Consider the following 25,119-nt stretch of genomic DNA (forward strand, 5'->3'; position numbering starts at 1 on the left):
TAGAACTAAAAGCAAAACAACTTTTCAACTGAAATTTGAATTTCAATTTCAATTGAAAATGCAGGTTTCATTCTTTTGTGTATGGGGAAAACTAGCCTCAACATTTTTTTTTTCTTTCTATACCCACAGAAATAAAGTATTAAGCCCAAGTGAATTATTCTTTTTTCTTTCTTTCAATGTATTTCAATATAATTTTTTTCAAGATTTAATGAAAGAGCTGTACAATCCATACCCCACCCCTTTTCAAGAATGTCTGGCCAAATGCAGCTGTAAATTATAAAATAATGCCCTGCATTCATAAAACCGTTCACACATAAATATAAAAAATGTAACTACTGATCAAATGAGTCTTCCAGATAGGTTGCTTAAACCATCAAATATATATTCATATATATATCCTTAAGAAGCATCCTCTAACTTTTAAAAACCGTAGATTTTTTCCTAAAAAAAAAGTATTTCTTTTTAAGAAATGAGTACTTTTAAGCCAGTACTCATATTCCAGAGAATGACTACTAAATTCAAAGCACAAATTGCTAAATGCAGGAGATTTTTTTCCCCTATCAAGCCTTTTTATTGTTTCCAAAAAAGCAGTTTTGTCTACAGAAAGCCCCAGTACCCCTAACTTCGTGACAAAATTCATTCCTTAGGACAGTAAGGAAAACCAGTAAGATTCAGGACTCTCCCACTAGCATCATTTTTCTGAAATATGGACAGAAGTTTATCAAATATAATCAGAAAAAATATAATGTTTTAGGAACTTAATTCTAAAAGCTAAAAGAGCAGAGAATATTTTTATTTAGTATTTTTTGGCCTTTCTGTTAGATGACCTTATGTCCTGGTTTCCCCAGAATAGTCCCCATTTATGCCTCTTATCCTGGAGTAACTATTAATAGTGCTGCTTTCCACTCTCAAGGATCTCAGTCCGGATAGTAAATTATATGGCTGCCCACCTTTAAGCTATATATGAGGTGTGGGTTAAGAATTCCTGAAGTTTAGTCTTTTATTTGTATAAACCAGTAATATATAGAATGAACTATTAAATATTATTAAATTTGGTATAAGACATTATGTGTGTGTGTGCAGACACACATGCATCCAAATCCATAGCTTGTGAGATAAATATATTTAAATACGAAATAATGGAGTTAATCCTGCCACAATTACACGGCTACTCATGGTTAGATTTCTTTAAAGAGGTTATTTTGGGGCATTATATACATATTCCATAAGCCATTCCGAACACAGCTCTAAGTGCATGCTGACCCAGTTATAAGATATTCAAGAAAAAATTTCATTACTTGATATCCACGTTTATTTTCAATCAGAAACTGTATTACCAGACTTGATACCGAGTTTAAGTGGCTTTTATTTGGTTTAAGAAAACATATACACTCAAAGCACACACATTTTTATTTATTATGTTCAGACATAATTATTTGTTTGCTACTTGTCTCCTCTCTGACCTCTCTGAGCACTTAAGGACATCAGCTTTCCCATGTTCATCAGTACAGCACTTAGGACTTTTTAGGTACTTCTTAGCTATTCATTGAATCATAATGTGAGTGAATGAATGAGTGTATCCTCATCTTTGAGTCTTTGTGGACAATTCTAAAAGCAGAGTTTACATGCTGGAAAAACAGTTGGTCATTGTTTTGAAGGGAACAACACTAATATTCATCTGTGAATCCTGATATAATTATTTTTAAGTCATATTAACACCCAAACTTAATAAATCCAAATCTTATCCCAAACAATTACACTCCCTTCCATGAATGATTTCATTTTCATGGTAGAAATGGACCTTAGCTAATCAGGGAGCCCAGAGTGGGGTACACTGTAGACCTTTGCTCCTGAAAACAGAGCTAAGCAGCACCAGCGTGACCTGCTTGTTTGTTAGAAATGGACCCCGTCCCAAACCTCCTGAGTCCAGCTCTTCACAGAACCAAGATTTCCAGGTACTCTGTGTGCACGGAAAGTTTGAGAAGCACCACTCACAGTGTTTCAAGTTTGAATGTTTACAATATGCAAGTCAAGACTGTGAAGGACAGAGAAGGAGGGTATGAAGGGATAAAATAAGGGATATAAATATTCCAAAGTGACACTTTCGTCTCTTAGTAGCGTGTAGTCTAGTGATGTAGACAGATCTATTTAGATCAAACCGGGTAGATAAAATAAGAATAAAATCATCTTCTCATTTTAGACAGATTAAAGTTAGTGCTAGAACAGGGTAAAACCAACACAGAACTTTCTGTCTTAGAGAAAGATCAACAGATCAAAAAGTAAAGTATAGGTCTTTGGTTTTGTGTTCACGAATACATACACAGGAGTTTCTCTCTCCTCTCTCTCTCTTTCTCTCTCTCACACACACACACTCATACACTTATGCTTCCTGCTTCCTAAAAGGGTATTGATGTGGCTGAAATATGTATCACGGCTATTCTCCAGGTAGTTATGTTTCTCCTAATAATATACTTAAGCCCTAACTTCAATGCCCTCATTAGTAACTTGAATATCTTAAGGCTATCCATAGGGAAATAAATCGCAAATGAAAATAACCGCTTTTGACATGCACTGACCTTGTTAACCTTGCAGGTAAAAGCTCACCAAGCAAATAAATGTCATGTCACTAATGCAAGAATCGACACACAAAACACAGGGTTATGATGAGGTTCAGCTGTTGCTCTTTCTTGGGGAGGTATAATAGAGCTGCTGCAAGCCTAGTGCACAGAAAAATAAGCACATCAGGATGAACCCAGGGTACCAAAATGAGAATGTATAATGTCCCAGGTTTAGAGTTTAGGATTAATCAACAAAGAGCACTTCACTGACAAAATAATCACATGTCCTTTGACTGCATTTTTAGAACACTATCTTAAATTTCTATCTTCAGTCTGCCAGTCTTGTTATTCCAAAGCCAATACACTTTTAACAATAAAATTTGACCATATCCTTACTTAAAATCATGTATGCTGAGAAAACCCCACTGAACCATTTGCAAAGCTGTTGATCTTAAAATACATTTTTAAAATGTTGAACCAGGCAAATCTTGCATATGGACTTGGTTATAACATGTAATTTATACATTTTATATTATTCTAGAAGAAAATCAATTTAACAAATACTTACTGCTTCTGTACTATATGAAAGGTGCTGTACGGTATATTTGAAATCAGCTATGACATCTCTCTGGGAAGATTTTCCTGGACTCCCCTTTCCAGGTCGAGTCAAAATCCTGTCTTGTGTTACCATCTGTTTCTATAACGATTACTACAACAGAATGAAGCCTACAGTGTCATAATAATTTCCTTATATGCTTCTGATAACCAGTATAATATGAAGTGCTTTTATCAGGAACAATGTTTTATTTTGCCTCCTTAGACCCTAATACAGTTTTCTGCATCAAAAGTCCTCAAAAATGTTAAACGAATGAATGATTAGTATGTTGATGGAGACAATTCACATGTAAGGTAACTGGCTACTTTGATAGTTCATGTGAACAATACTGGGATAGTCTTAATAATGCTTCTCAGGAATGAGGAAGACGTTGTCAAAATTAGCAATAAAAGTCCACAAATATGAAAATATTAGATACATGTTTCTCACTTGGAGATGTCTGTTTCATAGGAAGCATCACCTAAGATTCCATGCAAGTATGTTTCCTTTTCCACATTGCAAAAATCGGTCTTCCCCCCAAAGTGAACCTGATCCTTGTGGTAACATTGAAATAGCAGATTCTCCAAATTTCCAGTTGTCAATGTTTCCTAACTATTAGAATCCATACTCTACTAGGACAGTCCATTAGAATTATATCATAAGCATTTGCCAGGGTACTAAATGCCTTGAAAAACATGTGCACACAATACTGAAGTATTTATAAGTAAAACGATGGCTGGAATTAGCTTCAAAATCTTTCATCAAAAATAAATTTGAGGGCTTCCCTGGTGGCGCAGTGGTTGAGAGCCTGCCTGCTAATGCAGGGGACACGGGTTCGAGCCGTGGTCTGGGAAGATCCCACATGCCGCGGAGTGGCTGGGCCCGTGAGCCACAATTACTGAGCCTGCGCGTCTGGAGCCTGTGCTCCGCAACGAGAGGCCGCGATAGTGAGAGGCCCGCGCACCGCGATGAAGAGTGGCCCCCGCTTGTCACAACTAGAGAAAGCCCTCGCACAGAAACGAAGACCCAACACAGCCATAAATAAATAAATAAATTAAAAAAAAAAAAAGAAGTAGATTTGTTAAAAAAAATAAAAATAAAAAAAAAAAAAATTTGAAAAATCATTGAAACATGCTTCTTTCTACCTTCGCAGCAGTAAGTACCTAGATGAATCCGTTCATGAGACATTGTTTGATTATGCATAAATTTTCCAGTTCTCATCTAGACTTACTCTCAGTCCAATGGTCAAATGTGAATATTCACACATTAACCAATAATCACACACATACATGATCACGAATAGGAGATACACGCCTGGCCTGCAACGCACAATAAAAGTGATGAAGTTTCCTATTCTCGTTTGCTTGTCCTCATCTACAGAAAGCCTTGTTTAAATAATGCTATAAGTATATTACTTTGCTAAAAAATTGGCCCATGTGCTTTGAACATTTGTGTCAGATTTGCCAAGGAATAAATGTACTTCAAACAGGGTTTTTTAATACAGTAAATTATTCTGATTTGATTCAGAACTTGAATTTGCTGTGGAAGGCTGGCTCTCACTGTCTGCCTGAACATAATGAAGTAATTACAAGAAATTAAAAATTCATCACTTTTCCTCCTACTCATGACATTGAATTTAGTTTTTCTTGTTTTAAAATAGTATATATATATATATATACACACACACACATATATATACGTATACTTACCTATTAATACAAATATAGGCATAGATTAGACAGACTTGGACATAGATAGATCACCCAGCAATGAGACAGCAAAGCTATGGTTAGAAAAAAATATATATGTTCATGTGGTCATTCCTCAAATAAAGTGTCTGTTTTCTCCTAATTAACTGCTCTTAGAGAATTTCATATGCATAATTCATACGCGATTTATTTCATAATAAGAGATGCAGTTTTAATACAGACATAAATGTATTAGTCTAAAAATAGAGCCAGCAAACTTGTTTAAACATTCTTATTTTAAAATGTTGGCTCCCTCTCCGTGAATGCCAATTCCAAAATGGCTTTATTAACCCAGGAACTAATACTAGCATTATTGCTCAATCTTACTTCAGATCCAATTATCATATGAAGTGATACAACTTATAAAATGCAGACTTTTAGGGACATGTGCTAAAGGCAATATAACACCTTCTACCATAAGAGTACCAACAGGAGCAGCTGTTGTTTGAGGGAATTTGTTTCCTAAAAGAGTGGACGTTTCTTTGGACCGAGTGGACGGGCAGACACAATGCATTCACAAATTATTGCAGTAGGAGGCATCAGGATGTTTCAAACAGGCCAAAGTTATGATTAATACTGATTTTTTTATATCTAGACCAGGTCTCTATGTGATACAGTTCTGTGCTTTCAGAAACGTATGTCTTATTATTGACATTTTTTTCCTACACCTAAGAGACGGAGATTATCCAGCAGCAAGTCATTTTCCAATGTTAACTGCATTCTTTCAAGAAGGAGAAATGCTCATGACAGTAACGTGATTGTACTTTTTCAGCCACTCCAAGCAAAGCAATAGCTTACTTGGGTTGGCACCTGTGAGACCAAATGTTGTTTTTACTTAAGTGAATTAGCAATTATGGATCAGGAAAGAAATATTAGGACCCACTGAGACTTGACGCCTAGCTTTTATTTTCCCAGGTTGGGCCTTACATGCGCCAATGGAAAGAAACTAAATTATATCTACCCTTAGGTTTCCCGCCCCGAACCCCAACTAGTTTATGAAGGTAATTAGTACTTTCAGTAATTGGACCTCACACTCTCCATGGCTTAAGTCCCAAGTTAAAGGTATTGCTGCAGAATATCTTTGAGCCTTGTTGGGGATATGGTCACCTTACAAGAATTATCAAATTTAATAGGATACTTGAGTTTCTGGCTTAATAGACTTTTCCAGAGGACAACGGTGCTCCAGTTGTTTAAGTTCACTACAAGGGCTGCCTTCTGGGGCATGAAAGTATGGAGAAGCAGGCTAACGAGTTACTAGGGAGGGGAAACAGAGAACAGCCATCATATGCCACGCTTCTCCTTCCTAACGGGCATGCACTGCACTGCCTGGCTGGGAGTTCGGACTTTCCTAAATTACAGTCAGTCTTAAACTCTTGTACAGGAATCACCCTAGACTTGCCTTGGCTTGTCCTACAGAAGAGTATTCCCACAGACGGAACAAGTGGAGAGGTTCAACAGCAGGTTACAGACTTTCAGTCAGCCAGAAACTGACAGTCGTCACATTAGATGGATAAACATGGCTGGTCTGACTTAAACTTTTTTTTATCAATATTATGCCAGTATAAATCTTCCTTGGTTGTTTCCCTTTTGTTTCTCTTGTTATTTATTTTAACTATCTAGAAAATCACGCAACAATCACATTTCACTGACTACCAGGAGTTTAAAAACTTCTGCCATTTTTGGTTCAGATACCTCAAAAATATTCTTTAAAAAAGTATCTGAAAGAAATATGGAGAAAGTATGATTCTTGGAAATACCTCCTCTCAGTAGGACAGAGCCTCACTTCCAGTCAACTGTGCTTAGATTGTGCACACATACGATATATTACACATGTTATATACTATATATGTACATCATATAACATCAGTTATATAATATTATATATAAGACTGTACATTTAAAGTCAGTTTCATACTTTATATATAACGGTTGCTTAACTGTTGATAGAAAAAATAAATAAAAATAGAATAGCTTATGAACTACCTTGTGTTATTATTATTTAATTCCTAATTCTCTGTTTTTACACTGAACCATTTTGTTTGTTTGACATCAACTCAGTTCTTTGCATTCTTTTCCTTCAAACCACTGACTGAGAAAGGGTCATTTAAACCTCCCATAAGCTCTCAAGAGCTGAGTGATGGGAAAGGCAGTTGTTCTTTTAAGAACACAACATCCTGAATCAGAAGAGTGACAAAGGAAAACAATACAAATGGAAGTGATAAATTAATTTACAGTATATCATCTTTGGATGTTCTCTACATTAGTGCTTCTGAGGGGTCTTTTTCCCGACAGCAGCACAATCCTTTCTTCAAAGAAATCTTTCATAGAAATCGAATACATCAAGCCTTAAAATTGATGCTGTTCAAGTTAAGAGTGGGGGTGAGGAGTCCAGAGCCAATTCAGCCTCCTCCTGAGCCCACCCTGTGAAACACACAGGCTCTGAGACACAAGCCATGGAACCCCTAAAACTCTGAGATGCATGGTCAGAAACTACTGTCCAAGCTTATTTTAATTATAATAGTTTAACTCCTACTAATATTTTTGGTGAGTGATTCCCTCCCAAAAGTGCTTTAGAATCACCTAGAGAGATTTTTAAAATGCCTGTTTGGGCCTCATCTATAGGGATTCCATTTTAGTTGTTCTGGAGTGGGTCCTAGAAATCAGTGTTTTTTAAAAGCTCTACAAATAATTTCAATATATAGCGAGCTAGCTTTGAGAAACCCTGCCAAAACTCTAAAAAAAAATAATAAATTTGGAGCCTACCTCTATGAGTTTTTAATTTCCTTGAGGACAGAGGCTGTACTTTATACATCTTTTCCTGCAGTCAACATTTGAATCCATGAAAGAAGGAAAGAAAATATTACAGCCAATCAAAACATCCAAGAACACTGATTTGTCTGTGGAACGTGCAGCATCCCAGGCTTGGAATCAAAGGGCCTTCTTCCTTCCTTTGCCCACCCTACAATCGTTGATATGCCAGGTGCCATGTTAATCACTGTGTTTTCTAAGTCTAATGAGGAAGGCAGACATTTAAATAAGTAAATTAAGTGTTTATAGTATCTAGTAAGTGCTATTAATGAAATAGAAAAAAATGTGGCACTGAACCAGCCTGAAAGATGTGGAGATGCTTCCTAGAAGAAAGGACCCCTGAATTCAGTACAGAAGTCTAAGAAAGAGGGTACAGACACAGGAACGTAATGGAGAAAAAGAGGGGGAGATACCAAATCGATTTCTTTGAAATATGGTCTCAGGTTTAAATAAAAAAGAGATAAGAAAGAAAAGTTATAGAGTGGCGGCAGAAGATGAGGAGAGGAAAAGAACAGTTAACAAGAGCCGTGAGGGACCAGGACAGCTCGGCAGTCTTGTGAGACACTCAATGCTGAGCTGACTCATAGCTAAGGCAGTGCGTCTCAAACTTGAAAGTGTGTAAGAAGCACCTGGGGCCCTTCATGAAGTGTTGGTTTTCACTCAGTAGGTTTGGGGTGGGACCTGAGATTCTGGAGTTCTAACAAACTCCGGGTGATAACGGACGCAGTTGGTCCATGGATTACACTTTCAGTAGCCAGGTTCTAACGTTTAGCACAAAAATATCATGTGTTTTTATTCTTTCAGGGACTGTAGTTTATTACCTAACTTTTTGCTTTTTCCTAACTTCCTTCATTTTTAATCTGCATTTTTTGAGGTGCAGTCACTGATGTGTTCCGTGTAGAGACTTACATACAAAGCCCGGGTGGATTCTTGCCATTATTTGACAAACCGTGGTTCTTTCCATCTAGTCGGTTACACCCCACGCGTTGACTGGGCTCCCCTGAAGTGGCCAGCATGGTGCTAACCATCTCTGGGGACATAACAGAATTCTAAGACATGCTGTCTACCTTCAAGGAACTAACTACAAACTTGAGAAAGGATGGACATGCGTAGCACATGCCTTACGACAAAACGTTTAGAACAAGGTGTCCCATCTGCAGCATTAGAGAGTTTTAGGAGAAAAAAAAGTCAATAAATCTGGGACATGCAGGGAAAATATCCCTGATGGTGCCCTCTAGCTGCAGTTCTGCTAAAATATTGTGGAAAACTTTTGCCAGCTCCACCAACTGTCTTTGAGAAGCATGCGTGGATTTTTTTTTTTTTCCCTAACTGTTCTAAGAACACAGAGGAGATAAAATAAACCAAAATAAAGCTATTTTATATCTTTTTGGACAACCGGAGTTTGTGATGAGAGAGAGGGTGGAGGGTAGCCACCGGACCTCCTTCCCCCAACTGTGCTGAAAGTGTGGACACAGGAGATTCTATTCAGCAGCCCCTGGGATTGGGCTCCAGACACATAAGTAGCGCCTTGGCGTGTTCCTCTGGCCTGCCTTACAATTGCTTAGGCCACAGTTGTTTATTTTGAGACATTCAACTAGAGACCTTGAGAGAGGCCTACCGTCTGGTTTGTCCTGATCCTTCTCTAAGTGTGGGAACCTTTGTCTAATTGGATTGACTGTAAGTGTAATGATCATGGCGTGAGTTCTCTAAGCAGCGCCCAACCGTGGACATTCACATGGAAATGAGGTTAATTACACAGCATAGATGTGTCTAATGATTGCACCTGGAGCGCCACAGCGACCTCCCTTTAACTCAGTTTCACAAACAACTGCAAAGAGCAGCTGCATTCGTTTCCACAGTTAAGAGTTTAAAAATCTGTAACGATCCCCAACAGAATAGAGGTGCAGAGGGTGAGAGTGAGGAAGGAGAGGATTCTTCCGGCTCAGATGTCTTTCCCCGGCCACCTGCGGATCGTGCTAATCCCGGGAGCCCCAGGCACAGACACGCAGCCACCACAAGCCGCTGCCGGTCTCCCCACTCCCCGCATCCACTTCTGACTGAGATCAGAGTTTCTCATCTGTCAGGATTCGTTAATATGGTGATGGAGATTTATGAAAGGCAAGGTCTGCAAAACTCCAGAATACAAGGTCATTATAAGTAGCCAAACTGTATTAGTCAGTTCTTCAGAGAATCAGAACCAATAGGATATCTCTATCTGTATCTGTATCTATAATATATCTATATCTATAGCTATAATATATCTCTATATCTATATCTACATCTGAGTGTTGTTATAAGGAATTGGCTCACATGATTATGGAAGCTGACAAGTTCCAAGATCTGCAATCTGCAAGCTTCAGACCCAGGAGAGTTGACGGGGTAGTTACAGTCTGATGTCCAGCAAGCTTGAAACTCAGAAAGAGCTAATGTTCCAGTTTGAATCTTAAGGCAGGAAAAATAACAAAAACAAAAATGATGTCCCTGCTTAAGGGCAGTCAGGTAAGAGGAGTTCCCTCTTATTCAGGGGAAGGTCAACTTTTTTTGTTCTGTTCAGGCTTTTAACTGATCAGATGAGGCCCACCCACAATAGGGAGGGAAATCTGCTTTAAATGTTAAACTCATCCAAAAACACGCTCACGGAAACACCCAGAATAATGTTTTACCAAACATCTGGAGCCCTGTGGCCCAGTCATACTGACACATAAAATTAACCATCACACAAACCATTCCCCTAATCCTGGGAGGACTGCTTGGAAGCAGTGCTACTGAGTAAGACCCAAAGGCTTGCTGCTGATCCGTTTACCCACCCCTTCCCCCTGCCATGCTATCAAAGCCCCTGCCTTCTCTCTCTCTCCATCTTCTCTTCTTTGTGTCCTATTTCCCTTTCCTTGTGTCTATCATTATCCCCATAGGCACTTAGGAATATCAGGAAGACATTATCCTACCACAGGTGCTGACCCCACCCCTAAACACAACTGAACCTTCGCAGAGCTGACTTGACCTGACATGTACCCATCCAATGCGTGTTCAGGTCCCAGACTAATCATGCAGAGAATCTCTGCATTTATGTCAGTGATGCCAGTTGAAAAAACCATAGACATTCACAGGTCCACATTCACAATTCTCTTGGATTTTAAGAAACATTTTATTATACACGTAAAACTACTAGTCCCATGACTTTCTGTAGTTGCAGCTACAATTTTGAGATCCAAATGGGATTCCCCAGCTGTGGCTGGGAAAGATAATTGACTGCAGCCAAAGTCAAATACGCCCTCAAATATTTAAATATTTAAGGAATGTGCTTTGGGCTCTAGGAACAATTCTGAAAAGGGGAGGTCCAAAATGTTTATGAATAATTGTATAAACTTTCAAAGGGACTGAATTGAAGGTGAGGACACCCATGGGGATGTGTAGCTGGTGACGTCTGTTAAAATAACTAGATTTATTTACCTTTTAGTCTTGCCCCATGTCTCTTTTCATACCATTTGGTCCACAAAAGACAAGTATGGGGGGGCAAGCTAACTAGGCACACTCACTAGTAGTCACGTACAAGGCAGCCAGAAATTATGTTCTTGCGCTCTGACCTTGCTCAACATTAAACTAGCTTCAGATTGCGGGGCGGGGGGTGGGGATGGGGGGGGGTGGGGGGGGAGGGGGGCGGGGCAGGATTAGCCAGAACTAAATTTATCTCAGAGAAACATCATCCAAATTCCATTCGCCACCTCGGTAGGTCTCCAAATAACAAGCTCTGCTTAAAAGCACTGGGCTAAGCCCTCTGTGTTTGCTGTGTATGTGGGGATGGGCGGGGGTGGAAGAGTGAGGGCCACTGAGGAAAGGAAAGGGATAGTTTCCACTCACACTTCATTCTGAGGATCAATCTCACGTGTAGTAGGCAAGTAAATTTGTTTTCCAAGTGCGAAGTAGACAAGCAGAGACAGACCAATGGACTTTTGCAAAAGAGACTAATTTTCTATTCCTTTGACTCTCAAGACACAAGCTGATTTGATAAAATGCTGAAAAAAGAACACCCTATCTCCATTTTCGGTCAATCCAGAAAAGACAACTGGGCTTCTTTGGAATATGGTCACGCCTGGACTTGTTACTCACAGCTTACCTTCTCAGAGGTTAACAACAAGTAATGTTCAGCCCAGGAACCTAAACTCAAAATGTGTTGCTATCACCAATAATGGTTTGCAAAGAAGGGAAAAGTCACGATGTGTATGATGGAAGGCATGATACAGGTACTTAAGTAAATTGTACTCAGGGTGGGAAAACAGAGACTTGATCTAATTACTGGTCAACAGATGCTAGGAACTCGCCCATCTTTACTCACAGTGGCACCCAACTGGTTTCCACCAAGCTGTGTGTTACCAAGGTCAGTTCCCGGGGTGCTGAACCACCCAGATGCCTTCTGTTATCACTGGTCACTCTAGAATCATGTTTGCTGAATGTATGAAAACCATTTATAGTCAGGACACTTAAAAAACCACAGCTTAACTGGAACATTTGGGATAAAAAAGAATTGCAGGAACATAATACAGTTTTAGCACTTAAGAGGAACACACACGCACTTTAAAAGGACGCCGTTTGGTTTAATTTGGATTCTTAAAAACAGTTCATCCAAACAAGATTTCTGTTTACACTTGGGGAGGCTCATTTGACTTGTTCTGTTTTGCAAAGCTCAATGTTTCTGTAATATGTTTGGGTGGCATCATTTCAAATCAAAACAAGGAAAGTGGTTCTCAAAAATAAAATCAGAGGCCAGCTAAATAAGGATTTGCTAAGTCAATTGGTTGTTTGCTTATTTATACTACACTTCTTTTCCTCCCTCCTTTGGGAGTTTGTATTCAAACACACACACACACACACACACACACACACACGCGCGTGCGTGCGCGTGCAGGACAGTCTTGGTAGGGATTATAAAGGAAGGGCGCATCACGTCCTCTGGTTCCTGTGACAATTTGAAGGAGCAAATATATATATGAGTGTATATATGTAGGGACCAGACATACATATCAGATTATGTATCATATCAGACATCTCATATTACATATATGAGAACTATACATGTTTGTGTATATATATATACTATATATAGAGAGAGAGTTTTACTTATTCAAAGAAAAGAGAAAAGCTAAAAGCTGAGAGAACAGTTTAAGATGTAAAACAAAGAGACTTTCACCAGGCCTAGCCTGTTCAAACATGCTATCTTTTTTTTTTTTTTTTTCCTTTTTCTTTAAGGGAAAACCTCTGAAGCTGATTTGCAATTGTTAAGCTCATCTGTGGCCTAGGGGGAGAAAAAGCCACCAAAACCTTATAGAAATGAAGGAAATTACACAGACATGCCCACCCCCAGATTTAACGTTCCACTTCCATGTGGTTTGGAACACATGAGAAGTGTGAGTTGTACTTGGAAAGGAAAAGCAGGCATCAACAACATCTGGGAGAAGAGTTGCGGTAAATACAGAGATCCTTACAGTAGTTGGGGATGCCACTAATTCAGGCTGGCAGCAGCTGAGTTTTATTATTAAAAACTTTTTTATTCCCTCTACCAGATTCTGCAAAGACAAGTAAAACGTATATATCTGTAGGCTGAGGATATCCGTAGCTGAGGATTTATTAAATGTGTTCAAGTTCATTCATTCACCCCCGTGGGCAATTATTTCTGGAGCACCTACTGTGTGCCAGGTCTTGAGTAACAGCCATGACCGAAGATGAGGAGGCACCTCTGTTCTCAAAGTCACACTCTGGAAGGTACTGGCAGACCATAAAGACATTAACACAGAAGCATGGCGATTAGATTGTAATTTTTATTAATAGATCAAAATAGAGCAATGTAATACATAATTGAAGGTAACCGAGGAGAAATACAAGTGGCTGCTTTAATCTAAGTAGGTCTTGCTGAGGAGGTAGCACTGACCTAAGACCTGAAGGCCAGATGGAACCAGCCAAGCTAATACCTGCAAAGACTCTGCTGGACCTATTTTTAATTCCCCAGTGCCTACCAGATACATTTCCAATCTCTGTCCTGTCATCCAAACCCTGCATGGTCTGATTATCACATATCCCTCCAGCCTTAGCCCCCATGATGCTTCTGTAAAAATTCTTGACTCTAGCCCTAACTAGGGTTCTTTGTTCATGACTGTAGGGTTTCTCACATAGTTCCAACTTCATGGACTGCTTCTTCAACCCTACTTTTTTGTGTCCAAATTCTCCCATCCTTCAAGAGCCTTGGTAAATGCCATCCTCTCCACAAACTCTTTCTAAAACCACTTATGTAATTTCCCCTTCCTTGAATTCGTATCTCATTATGAATATATCTTTTTTCATATCACTTTGTAATCTCTCTTCTTTACCTTATACTCTAGTTATTTATGTATGTCGCCTATTTCTCCTTATGGAGAGTAAGCTCTTTGTGAATGGCTCTCTGACCTTTTTGTCTTAACTATTAGGATCTCTTCTGGTTTCTTACTAAAAGTTTTGCCAAGGGCTCAATAAATATCTATCGCATGAACAACTGAATGAAAGCTAATCTCTAAACACAAAAGTAAAAGTGAGGTGTGTGTGTGTGTGTGTGTGTGTGTGTGTGTAGTTAGTGGAGGGCTAGAGCAATGAATTGGTGTAATAGTAGAGTGGGGAACAGCACAGAGACTAAGATCACTAAATCATCATAATTTTCAAAAATTGTTTTCTGCTTCTTTTTCATTATATTTGTCATCACCACTCAATGTTTGAGTCAATCCAATGGAATTCAGTATTAATATGGCCAAGTTCTCTGTTTGGTGCTGATAAAAGCAAGCAAATTTGCTTACGAGAGTGGAAATCATTTCCAGCCATAACTCCAGCCAATGGCCTACCTCTATTAACGGAAAAGTTTGAAAAGCACACCCCACATACCACAGATCAGAAGCAGCATCTGTACAGGGAAAGGGTAATGCATGCCTTAGCTGTCTTGGCTTCTCCCCATTGATAACCTTGCTAAGAGGATGCTGAACTTGCAGTGCCACTCAACAATCTGTATTTCTCATCGTAGAATACAAAAACTAAAAGGGACTTCAGGGAATCATTTTAAAAAAGATGAATTTGAAGCTTTGAGAGGTAAAGTGATTGGCCCGCGATCTCACTGGTAGATTCAGCAGTCTCAACTCTAAGCACAGTATATTTTGACACCACACTGTCTTAATCTCCATCATATCATAATTTTAAACGAGGAGAGACCCTCCTCCCATCATGCTGTTTTAAAGAATTTAGACAAATTGCTTCTGGGGGAAAAACAATCCCTTAATTACTAAGATATGCAAATACAAAAACAAAAAAATCCTCAAAAAAACACTCTTGATGAAGCTTCACACCAGTTGCATCACTTCTGGCTCTAGGCCATCCAAAACAGAGGAGGTAGGTGGTGTTTATCTCTATGTCTCTTTATGTTTCAAAATAACTGACTTTCAGGAAGAACTACAACTGAAATTGTCCCCAACATCACTCAAAGGGAACTGGGTGCAGCGAGGCGCTATGGGAAAGTGAAAAGAAAAGAAAGGGGGAAAAAAGTGCACTGATGCATAGTAAAGCGAGGAACAGGACAGAGATCTGGAGGGCTTGTCGGTTCCAGCAATAACAAGAGTTGACATTTGTTACATGTTAATTACACGGTATTGTCTTTTGGAGGTTAAATCAATCAGAAATTTCCTGTACAGCTAATAAAATTGGAGCCCATCTGTGGTTTGCCAAGTCACGTTAGACACTGTCTCAGGACAGAGTTAGAATGCTCAGGCTTTAATTTGTTCTGGGCAGAAGAAATGAGAAACAACTTCTTTAACTGAATTAGATTCATAGGTGCTGTCCAATAGTAGGGTGCTAATTGTAATAAAAAGTATTATTATAGCTGTCACTTACTGAAAGTGTATTGTGTACCAGGCACTTTTCTAAGCACTTCACAATAGAATCTTATTTGTTTGAAACTAAACCTGATTCAGTCAAGTGTTATTGTCTCCTTTTTAAAGAAACAGAAACTGGATCTCAGAGAGGTGAAGTAATAAGGTTCCAAGATCACACAGATGGTAAACATTGCACTTAGAACTTGAACTCAAGTTTGTCTAATACCAAAATCTCAGGCTATATCTAATATATTCCAGTGCACACGTTAAGTATTCAGCTAATTCTTGATGATTTCAACTGAACATTAACGAGACACATTTTAAGAGCGAAATCTTATAGTATCTACTAAAACATGTTGATTTATATGACTATTTTCTATAATTAATACAATCCTTCCCAAGAGCGAAGTTGTTTTGAATATTTAAACTGTAAGTGCCTCCTAAAACATTCAGTTGTTTTCTTTATTGAAATAATTTACAGACAATCGATACCATGCAACAGATTAGATGAGCCTTAAATGGTTTTTCAGTTAGCTCTGGTTTAAGTAAGATAATCAGAAAATGAGTGACTGGGCTCACTGAAGTTCAACTCACTTTAGGTTGATTCTTCTATACATTGGCTTTTGAGGTCTATCTCATGAAAACCAAGACACAGATCCCTAGATTCATGGGGGTTTTTTTGAACTATTTTAAAATTTAACTCTTCCAAGAAAGAGTTTCCACTGATTCCCTGCACCAAAGGCTCCATGCTTCTTCACCCTGTGATACTCCAAACTTCATGACATTATCATTAATTTATTTAGGGCTAAACAATTAAAAATACCAACAATTAATTTATTGTATTATGCTTTATGACCACATCAATTGTTAGATCTGTCCCAGATTCAGAGATGTTAAAATGTAAGAAAAAAGTCTATCCTGGCATCCATGAAATACATTTATATGGTTTTTTTTTTTTCCCTGACATGTCTAGATACTGAATCAATGTTGTAGATTAGTAAACTGGCTAAAGTGGGGCTAGAAAGTGTTTAATCTTTGGATTTAAAATTTTATTATAGGGAACTTTCACCAGCCAAGGTGATCATGAGGGTGGAAATCTGTGACTTAGCAGGGTTTTGAGGACATAGAATTGTTTCCATTTTCCAAAAGTGGGATTATGAAGGTCCCTGTCAACTCTTGTTCATTCTGCTGACTACTTTCATTAAGGAGAGGGTCAAAGATGCCCAATAAACTCATGGAATTTTTGTACTTACTTAATTTTCATTTATTTATTTATTTATTTTCCTTTCATGTTTTCAAGACTTCTAATGCTAAAATAGGGCTTAGAGATCAAAGGAAATACTCTATGAAAACTATTTCATAGCTACAAAAATTAAAGCCCCATTTTGGTAAGATCACCTGAGGTTATTCGTTGCCTTTTTGCACACTGATGTCCTAAATAAATTCTTGTCAAAAAGAAATAACTGACGTTACCAACTCCTTCTAATATTTTGTAAATCTGGTCCCTCTATGAATCAGCCACAACTTACTTTCTTGAATTCCCTCAAGGCCCATGCTGACTTGGCCCCATCCTGCTTCCTTTGTGAGAACCGGCTTCCAGCTATCCTACTACTGCAGAGGCCCTTTAATTGGCTGCCTGATAAATGACACACTGTATTCTTTTTATTGGGATAATTCCCAGGCAACTGATTGGATACATGGAAATGACAGAGGATTACTGGCTGCGCTGGATTCTTGCTTATTAACCAACGCAGGTGGGACTGGTATTTGTCAACCTAAATTTCCTTCTGCATTCATCTTTGTTGTTGTTAGGCAGACCTCTGGCTCACATCAAGATCTTGAAAGTGAATTCTTAAACGTGCACTAAGCCCGAAACTTGATTTTTCTCTTAGGCAATGTCATTATGGACAACACAAAGGGGAGAATTCACAACATTATCCGAAAGAATCAAGGCTCCAAAACTGATAATGAAGGAAAAGTAAGTCTTGAAGACAGGGGAGAGGGAATTTAATTATATAAGCTTTCAGATAACTAGATACGTAAATTCCAAGGTCAAAGTGATTGTGTCACTATCGTGACAGTTCCAAAGGATCAACCCAATCTTTATGTTTCCTTTTAGGTCATGTGCTTGGAAAGGACATTTTTCTTCTTCCTATGGGACAAGCAGAAATTTGCTTATTGGGAGTTAGGAGTTTTTGCCCATCTGCTTACACAGATCGAAGCCTGTTTTCCTCCCATTTCTAAGGGTGAAATAGTTTGACGCATCTTACTGTTGTATATTATGTACCATTCTTATACTTCCTTTCCAAGCCTATCATATGTACTTTGCCTCCAGCAACTGACAATATCGGTTTTACATGCATGCATGAAGGGCAGCTAAAATTTGGCAAGAAGTGACAAGTAAGATTATTTTACTTTTTCCACTTGGAGGAGGGATAACTTTGAACTATTTCCATAGTTCCCTTTAAACCATGCATGTGTGTGGCTTGGCCATGACATAAACTAAACAAGCCTGACGCACACTTTCTATTAATGGGCATGGCTAGTCTTGGGTCTGCCTTGCGTTCCTGAGTTTGTCATCAAGACACACTATGCCACCAACACCTTGTAAAATGTTCTTCCCTACTTTATAATTGTTTCATCATTCCAGGGAGGCAAAACATTATTGTGAGGATAAATGTTAAATTATACATTTCGGAAAACAAATTCTTAAGTAAAACTGGGGAAAGGGCCAAATTTGACTGAAGCCCACTCAATAATATTTTTGTGCTTCAGCTACTCTTGCTTCTGACACTTAATTTCTTCCATTTCACAGAATCCCCGTGACTTTTTAAACTAGTCAGAGTTCTTAATTGCAGTGCCTTGTCTCGGCTGCTCTCTTTCAGTATTACTCAAGTTCAAAAATCTTTCTTGCCACGTTTTTTGTTCATCTGATCCCTTCCTTCTAATCAGATTTGAAACTACCATACAGCATAGAGGTAGAGCAGCAATCTGATTAAACACATCTGCAATATTACATGAAAAATGATAAATCATGAGTTAGGCTCATGCCGTTTCACTCCCTCTGTTTTCTTTCTTAAGATTTTCTTTGATGCATACCATTTTTAAAGTCTTTATTGAATTTGTTACAATATTGCTTCTGTTTTATGTTTTGGCTTTTTTCTGGCCAAGAGGCGTGTGCGATCGTAGCTCGCCAACCAGGGATCGAACCTGTACCCCCTGCAGTGGAAGGTGAAGTCTTAACCACTGGACCGCCAGGGAAGTCCCTCACTCCCTCTTCTTCCTGAAGTCTCCCTACTACCTCTATTCCTACCTAGTTTCTCTAAAGACCTTTAATGTTAATCCTGAGTCTCTCTTTTCCCTGAAGCCTCTGACTCCCCAGCAAACTGAGAGCTCTCACTTCCTTCTATATATCATTCTTTTACAGCTTTAATTAGATGGTGCTATAAACGTTATCATTAGTTCTATTCTCCTTTACACTATTCTGTTCTCCCCAAACACAACAAAATTATAAGTTATAAGGCGGAGGTCATGGTAATCGGAGAGAGCACAGGAAATGGAGTTAGGAAGATCAAAGATCAAATTTTTCTCTGCCATTTTCTAATCGTGTGACCCTAAATAGGTTATCATTTTAGAATGGCCTTTATATTCTGTAAAAAAAAAAAATAGTGATAACAAAAACCACCTTTTAGGAGTATAGTCAGTAACTAAAAAAGCTACTGTATATAATTTGCTTAGTGTACTGCCTGACAGTTATTCTGTGCAGTAAGTGTTAACTCCCCATGCATACTTTTATCCCCAGTACAGGGCAGGCTCTGTGTTTTATTTTCAGCCATCAACAACTATTTTTGAATTGATGTTGCTGCAACCATGAGTCTCTCCTACCCTTTATCTCTCCCTAGGAACTTGTTTATGTTCAAAAGAGAGCCTGATTCTCGGAAAGTCAAGCTCTTTATAAGGAAACACGTGTTGTTATCTTGAGGGGCAGCTTCAGGCATTGCCCAGTACTCAGCAGCAGACTGGGTGTGGGGGGAGGCCCCCGTATGGATCCTGCCCTCCTAGGTGCAAATCCAGCCACTAACAGTCATTTTAGAACACGAAGGCTAAAGAAATAACATAACATGCAGCTGAACACTGACAGCATGCTGTAAACTTCCCCTTTCAATAACAAAATAATTGAGGGTTTGGTACAGTTAGGATCCTTGTAAGATATGATGGAACAGTTCCAAGAATGAGCCCGTGGAGGCACACCCCAGAGGCAGGAGGACTCCACTGCCTCTCTCCAGCCCAGGTGTCCCCTCCCACCCTTTCGTGCTGGGTGAGAAATGAGCAGAGTGCCTTGTTTGGGGTAGCTGTGCTTCGGGACGTTTTTCTCCAAGGCACCCCTAGAGGGCAGGATAACTCTCTTCCTCACGTTCTCAGCTACAGGCCAGGGACATATGCAAAGTTGGAAAGTTAATCTGTTCTATGCAACAGGAGGACTCAAGTGATTCAAATATTAGTTGCAAGTAAATAAAAATTTTTTTAAATTTTAGTTGCAAATAATTTAGACCCAATTATCAACTGATTAACCTCAGCGCCTAATACTCATAAAGTGCCTACTGTGACTGTGTGTTTTTCTGTTGGCATGATTGTGCAATTAGACATCATGAACATTATATGGACCTACATTCTTCAACAGTCAAAAACTGACCTCTATACTCTTAGGTCAACTGTAAGAGTAATTTAAGAATATGTTGTTTTATTTAAAAGAAATGTGCTTTGTCTCATTCATAAATGAATGTTAAAACTTGTATCCTTATTTGATAACTACACTTTTAAAATTTTAATTTTAATGCAGAGTGCCCTAATTTTCTGGGACAAATTCAGTTTTTATATCATTGCTTTGTATATAGATTTAAAACTGCATCTTTTTTTTTTACTCATATATCCATTAGAAGCATAATATAACTTTAGTCACTGAATATTTATACTTACTAAAACTAATGTCATGCTAAACTGAGGAAATGTCTGCTCTAAGCCTGTTTTATCATTTATAAAAAAATAATACTGGTACATTTCTCATGTGGTTGTTTTAGGAATAAAATGAGACAATGTATGTGAAGCACTTAACACAATGCCTATCATAAGTAAGCACCCAGTAAATATCAGCTATGATTACAAAAGACACAAAATTTTGTGGCACCATCCTCTAAAACCTTTTAACAAGGCATTGCTTTATTACAAAGAGGCATCTGATTCTCATTATTCTAATATTCTGGGTGTTTTGGTGTGTCATTTATTGATTACAAACATAAACAGGTGTAGTATTCACATAAGGAATGATTTGAGAAACAGATAAGAGCGGCTTCCATTAGGAATACACACACTCACCAATTCACAAAAATCTCACCTGACCAATCTGAATCGTGTCAGTCAGTGACTTGCAAATGGGCAATTGTATAGAATTTTTTATTACATTTTAGTAATACCAGTGCCAATTTATTGATATACAGCTTTCTAAATTTTTGAACAAAATAAATATTTTTGTCTTGGTAATTTTATCAAATACAGAGTACTTGCTCATAAAAGAAAGATCAAATCTTTAAGAATAAAGATTTGACGGACAAAGGAGATTGATAACCTCCACGTGTCCTCTCTCAATCCCACCTTCCTTTTATGAAATCAAATTTGTCCCTGAGACGTTGTCAATATCATACAAAAATTGTAGTCAACACCTTATTCTCACCTCCTCCACCTAGAAAATAAAGAGCATCTGACTCAAGCTAAAAGGGAAACTCTCCGAAGCCCTTCAGCGTGCTTTCTCAGATGCAGCCCCTTCACCCTCAGAACCGGCGGCGAGGGACTAGCCACTTAGGGCTTCGACTCTTGGCGCCGGGGATCTCCATGGCCGAATAAACCCCATCTCATCTCCTAATTAATGTCTGAAATTCCACTTTCCTAAACTTTCCTTTTCTCACAGGTTTTGATATATATGAGGAACATAATTTTATAGTGTCCTTAGTCATTTGAAACTTAACACAAATGAAGAGCTTGATGACTTATTAGTTAAAAGAGTAAGGTAGGGCAATCGAAGGCACTGACGTTCGGATACAAGGACAAGAGTGAAAGAGTACATTTAAAAAGACGCACAACTCAAAGCTCATAGTATAAGGACATAATATCAATATCTTTCAGGATTTGTCAAAAATTCCTAGGTGAATGGGTGAGACTGCATTTCTGGTTTCTAACTGTGTCTGTCCAATTTTACCTCCAAGATGACAACTATCTGGGGTCTTCTTTACTGTCTTGATCTCCCCCTAACTTCAGTCCAGGCCATTCTTTTAGCTTTTGATACAAATATACGTACACAGGCGCACACGCATGCTGCACTGTTTTCTGTGGGTGTTTGGTGCAGGCTTACGTGATTTGTGGCTTTGGCGGCCTGACTTGGGTTTTGCCCTTGAGAAAAACTCTGGTTCTGATGTGTGTATCTAGTAAATGAAGCATATTAACGGCATAATTGGTACACGGTGGATCATGCCGTAACCCCAGATTGCACGGATACCTCAACAGTGAGCTGACTTAGAAACGGCACGTTGCACTTTGCCTCTGGTGACCTGCCCCCCCCACCACCCCGCCACAAACTGAGTCTTCCCTCCCAAGTGAGATGCCTAGAGTTGGGGTTGTCCGGTTCTTGGCGGCAGCTTTTGTTCCAAGCAAACATAATACGCTCACATAATAAAAACTGCGTGCTACTCCTAAAATAAAAAGTATTATCCTGGGGATTATCTTTGCTAGTCTCCTCCCCCTCCCGTGGGTACCACTGTATCAAAGCAAAGAGAGGCTTTGAAAGGTGTGAGGATATCCATTTCATCCACTGAATACAAAGTGCCCTTTGTCAGTTGGGAGGGTAGATAACATATAACCTTGTCCCACTTAAGCTGAACCTAGAAAGTAACTTATGGAGGATACTTCAAATGTCTAGGTCAAAACGTCAACTTGAGCTGAGATGAGTAGATAGTCTTTAGGACCAAGGAATGAATATTTGAACAGCAAAAAACTCCTTCTGGAGCAATACTAATAAAAATAACTAATTTCAGGTACCAAAGGAATTCTGGTATCCTGAAAGTGAGAAGCACATTATATTCATTTCTCGGCTTCAGAGAGCGTCTAATGCAGAAAGGCATGTGTTCTTCTAAGGCATTTTGCTTCCAAAGAAGCTAGCTGCTTTCCCCAGGGTTAGAGTGAAGAAAGATCTGGTTTGCCCAGGATTGTGGGGTTCTTGAGTCACAAGACTTTCAGTCTGAAAACTGGGGAAGTCCTGGGCAAACTAAGATGAGGCCCTGACAGCTTGACTAGATCAAATTGAGCTCTAGAAATAATATGGCAAAAAAGTCATCCTAATGGTCTGGTGTCACAATCATCACCTCTCAGCTGTTAACTCCATGGCTCCAGTCCTTCCAATAATGATTTTCTATCCCAGGAATATGTTATTCCATTTCCCATGGTCCCTATATTTTTCATTGTCACCTGGAAATCCATGTTCTAAAAATGGCTTAAATCCTAAAGTAAAACTAGTATTGAACTAGATGGCTTTCATTTTCTCAGTGTATTTACTTTTTGGTCTCTGACTACAGACGTTTTGAGTTAAAGTGAACATGGCCAGAAAAAAAAATTTGCTGCTGTCATATCTTTGCAGGTTTTATAATATTATACAGGAACTGTTTCATAGCCCTTTATAATAAAATGAGTCGGGTTTATTACATGCTAACAACAACAACAAAAGCACAAGTTGGACAGTAATTAGCTTGAGTAGACATTTATTTTATCCTTTTACTAGAAAAACAATTGTAATTTTATGCTCCAGAAAATCTCATTCTTAAATGTTATGTCTGAGGTTGCTTTTCTAAACTGATGCTAATATTGTTATTAAGTAGATGGTCAGTGTGCTCTTGAGGCCTCTTTCCTATAAAGGACTTGGGGTTTACAGCTAATATGAGTCTAGAACTCATGTTTGCTCTTGTGTATATTTGTAAACTATAGAACAAACTGGCCATTTCCTTCATGCATGAGCCCATCTTCCAATCTTTCCATCTGTCCATCCTTTCTCAAAATTCTCTTCCTGAGACAGGTTTTATGATATACATTGCAAGGTAGATAACAGTTAAGTTGTCGCACTTTAATAGCTAGCATTTGAAAGAGTAGTATAGAGGTCAAGCTTCTAGACCATATCCAGAGCCCAACCAGGAGGCACAAAATTCCCTTGAGGTCTGATTACTCTTCTGAAAGGCCTATGATACCACGTCCTCCCAATAAAAGCAGCTGGCCCATTCTTTGGTCCCTGCCTCTACTCAGTGTTAGCATTAGAATGCCATACTTCCCTTTATAGATCAAGTATCCCAGCAGCCAGCCCTAGACGGCTCATCAATTACTCTTTCGATAGACAACAGAATGCCTCCTTCAAGTCCCTACCCTCAGTTACAGTGACACTTCCACAAACTCTACCACTACTGAAAGACTGAATACAGAGTCAAACTTTAGCATTTGGTACATTTCATCAAACACCCCTTACCTTCATATATCGGGGAATGTCTTTCCTTGAACAATAGCAAAAAGAAAGAAAAATGCAAGGGCTCCACTAAATTATTTTGTTAACCAGTCCAACTGTGGTTAAATCCAAGATATATGTGTCTTAGAAGGAGGTGTTAAAAGCACCCCTCAATCATACAAACATACACACACGTGTGTGTGCACACATACACACATACACATATACAGTGACACAGGGTGAATTTTCGCCAGTATTTTCCATTTCATCATACATATCAAGTTTTCCTTACTGGGCGTGGTAAGCTTTCCAGAAAAAACAGAAACACTGTTTTAGCACTCCACTATAAATTTTCAAACTTTTACCTGCAAATATTTTAACGTCCATTTCTAATGTGTTGTCTGCAGGTGTGTGTCAGCAGGCTTGATATCTCAGAGTAACTGTCTTGTCCCTGAAAGAATCCAGCCAATGGCACTGAGACATGGCATAAAGGCTTGTTTCCTGAGCTCATGGTGTCATATCAGGTATTTTCTGTTTACATTTTTTTAAATAAATAAATAAATTTATTTATTTATTTATTTATTTTTGGCTGCGTTGGGTCTTCGTTGCTGCACACGGGCTTTCTCTAGTTGTGGCAAGCAGGGGCTACTCTTCGTTGTGGTGCGCGGGCTTCTCACTGCGGTGGCATCTCTTGTTGCGGGGCAAGGGCTCTAGGCACATGGGCTTCAGTAGTTGTGGTGCAACGGCTCAGTAGTTGTGGCTCGTGGGCTCTAGAGAGCAGGCTCAGTAGTTGTGGCGCACGGGCTTAGTTGCTCCGCGGCATGTGGGATCTTCCCAGATCAGGGCTTGAACCCGTGCCCCCTGCGTTGGCAGGCAGATTCTTAACCACTGCGCCACCAGGGAAGTCCCTGTTTACATTTTTTATAGTGCAAGGTAGATTATAATTTGCCCAGATTTTATCCATGTATGTATACTTTCAACTGCCTCTTCAGTTATAAAGTTA

The 25,119-nt window shown here is 38.9% G+C and overlaps 1 long non-coding RNA gene across 1 annotated transcript in view; it reads left to right on the forward strand.

Annotated features, from left to right (window-relative positions):
- LOC137755189 (uncharacterized) overlaps window positions 1-24,622 on the forward strand; it is a 37,012-nt gene extending 12,390 nt beyond the window's left edge. The window contains exons 2-3 of the long non-coding RNA XR_011071976.1: window positions 17,479-17,564; window positions 24,524-24,622. This is a non-coding gene — a long non-coding RNA (uncharacterized lncRNA). The remainder of the gene's footprint in view (window positions 1-17,478; window positions 17,565-24,523) is intronic.
- Window positions 24,623-25,119: the final 497 nt, after the last annotated feature.

This window comes from Eschrichtius robustus, chromosome 20, assembly GCF_028021215.1.
Source record: "Eschrichtius robustus isolate mEscRob2 chromosome 20, mEscRob2.pri, whole genome shotgun sequence".
In the NCBI taxonomy this organism is placed as follows: Eukaryota; Metazoa; Chordata; class Mammalia; order Artiodactyla; family Eschrichtiidae; genus Eschrichtius; species Eschrichtius robustus.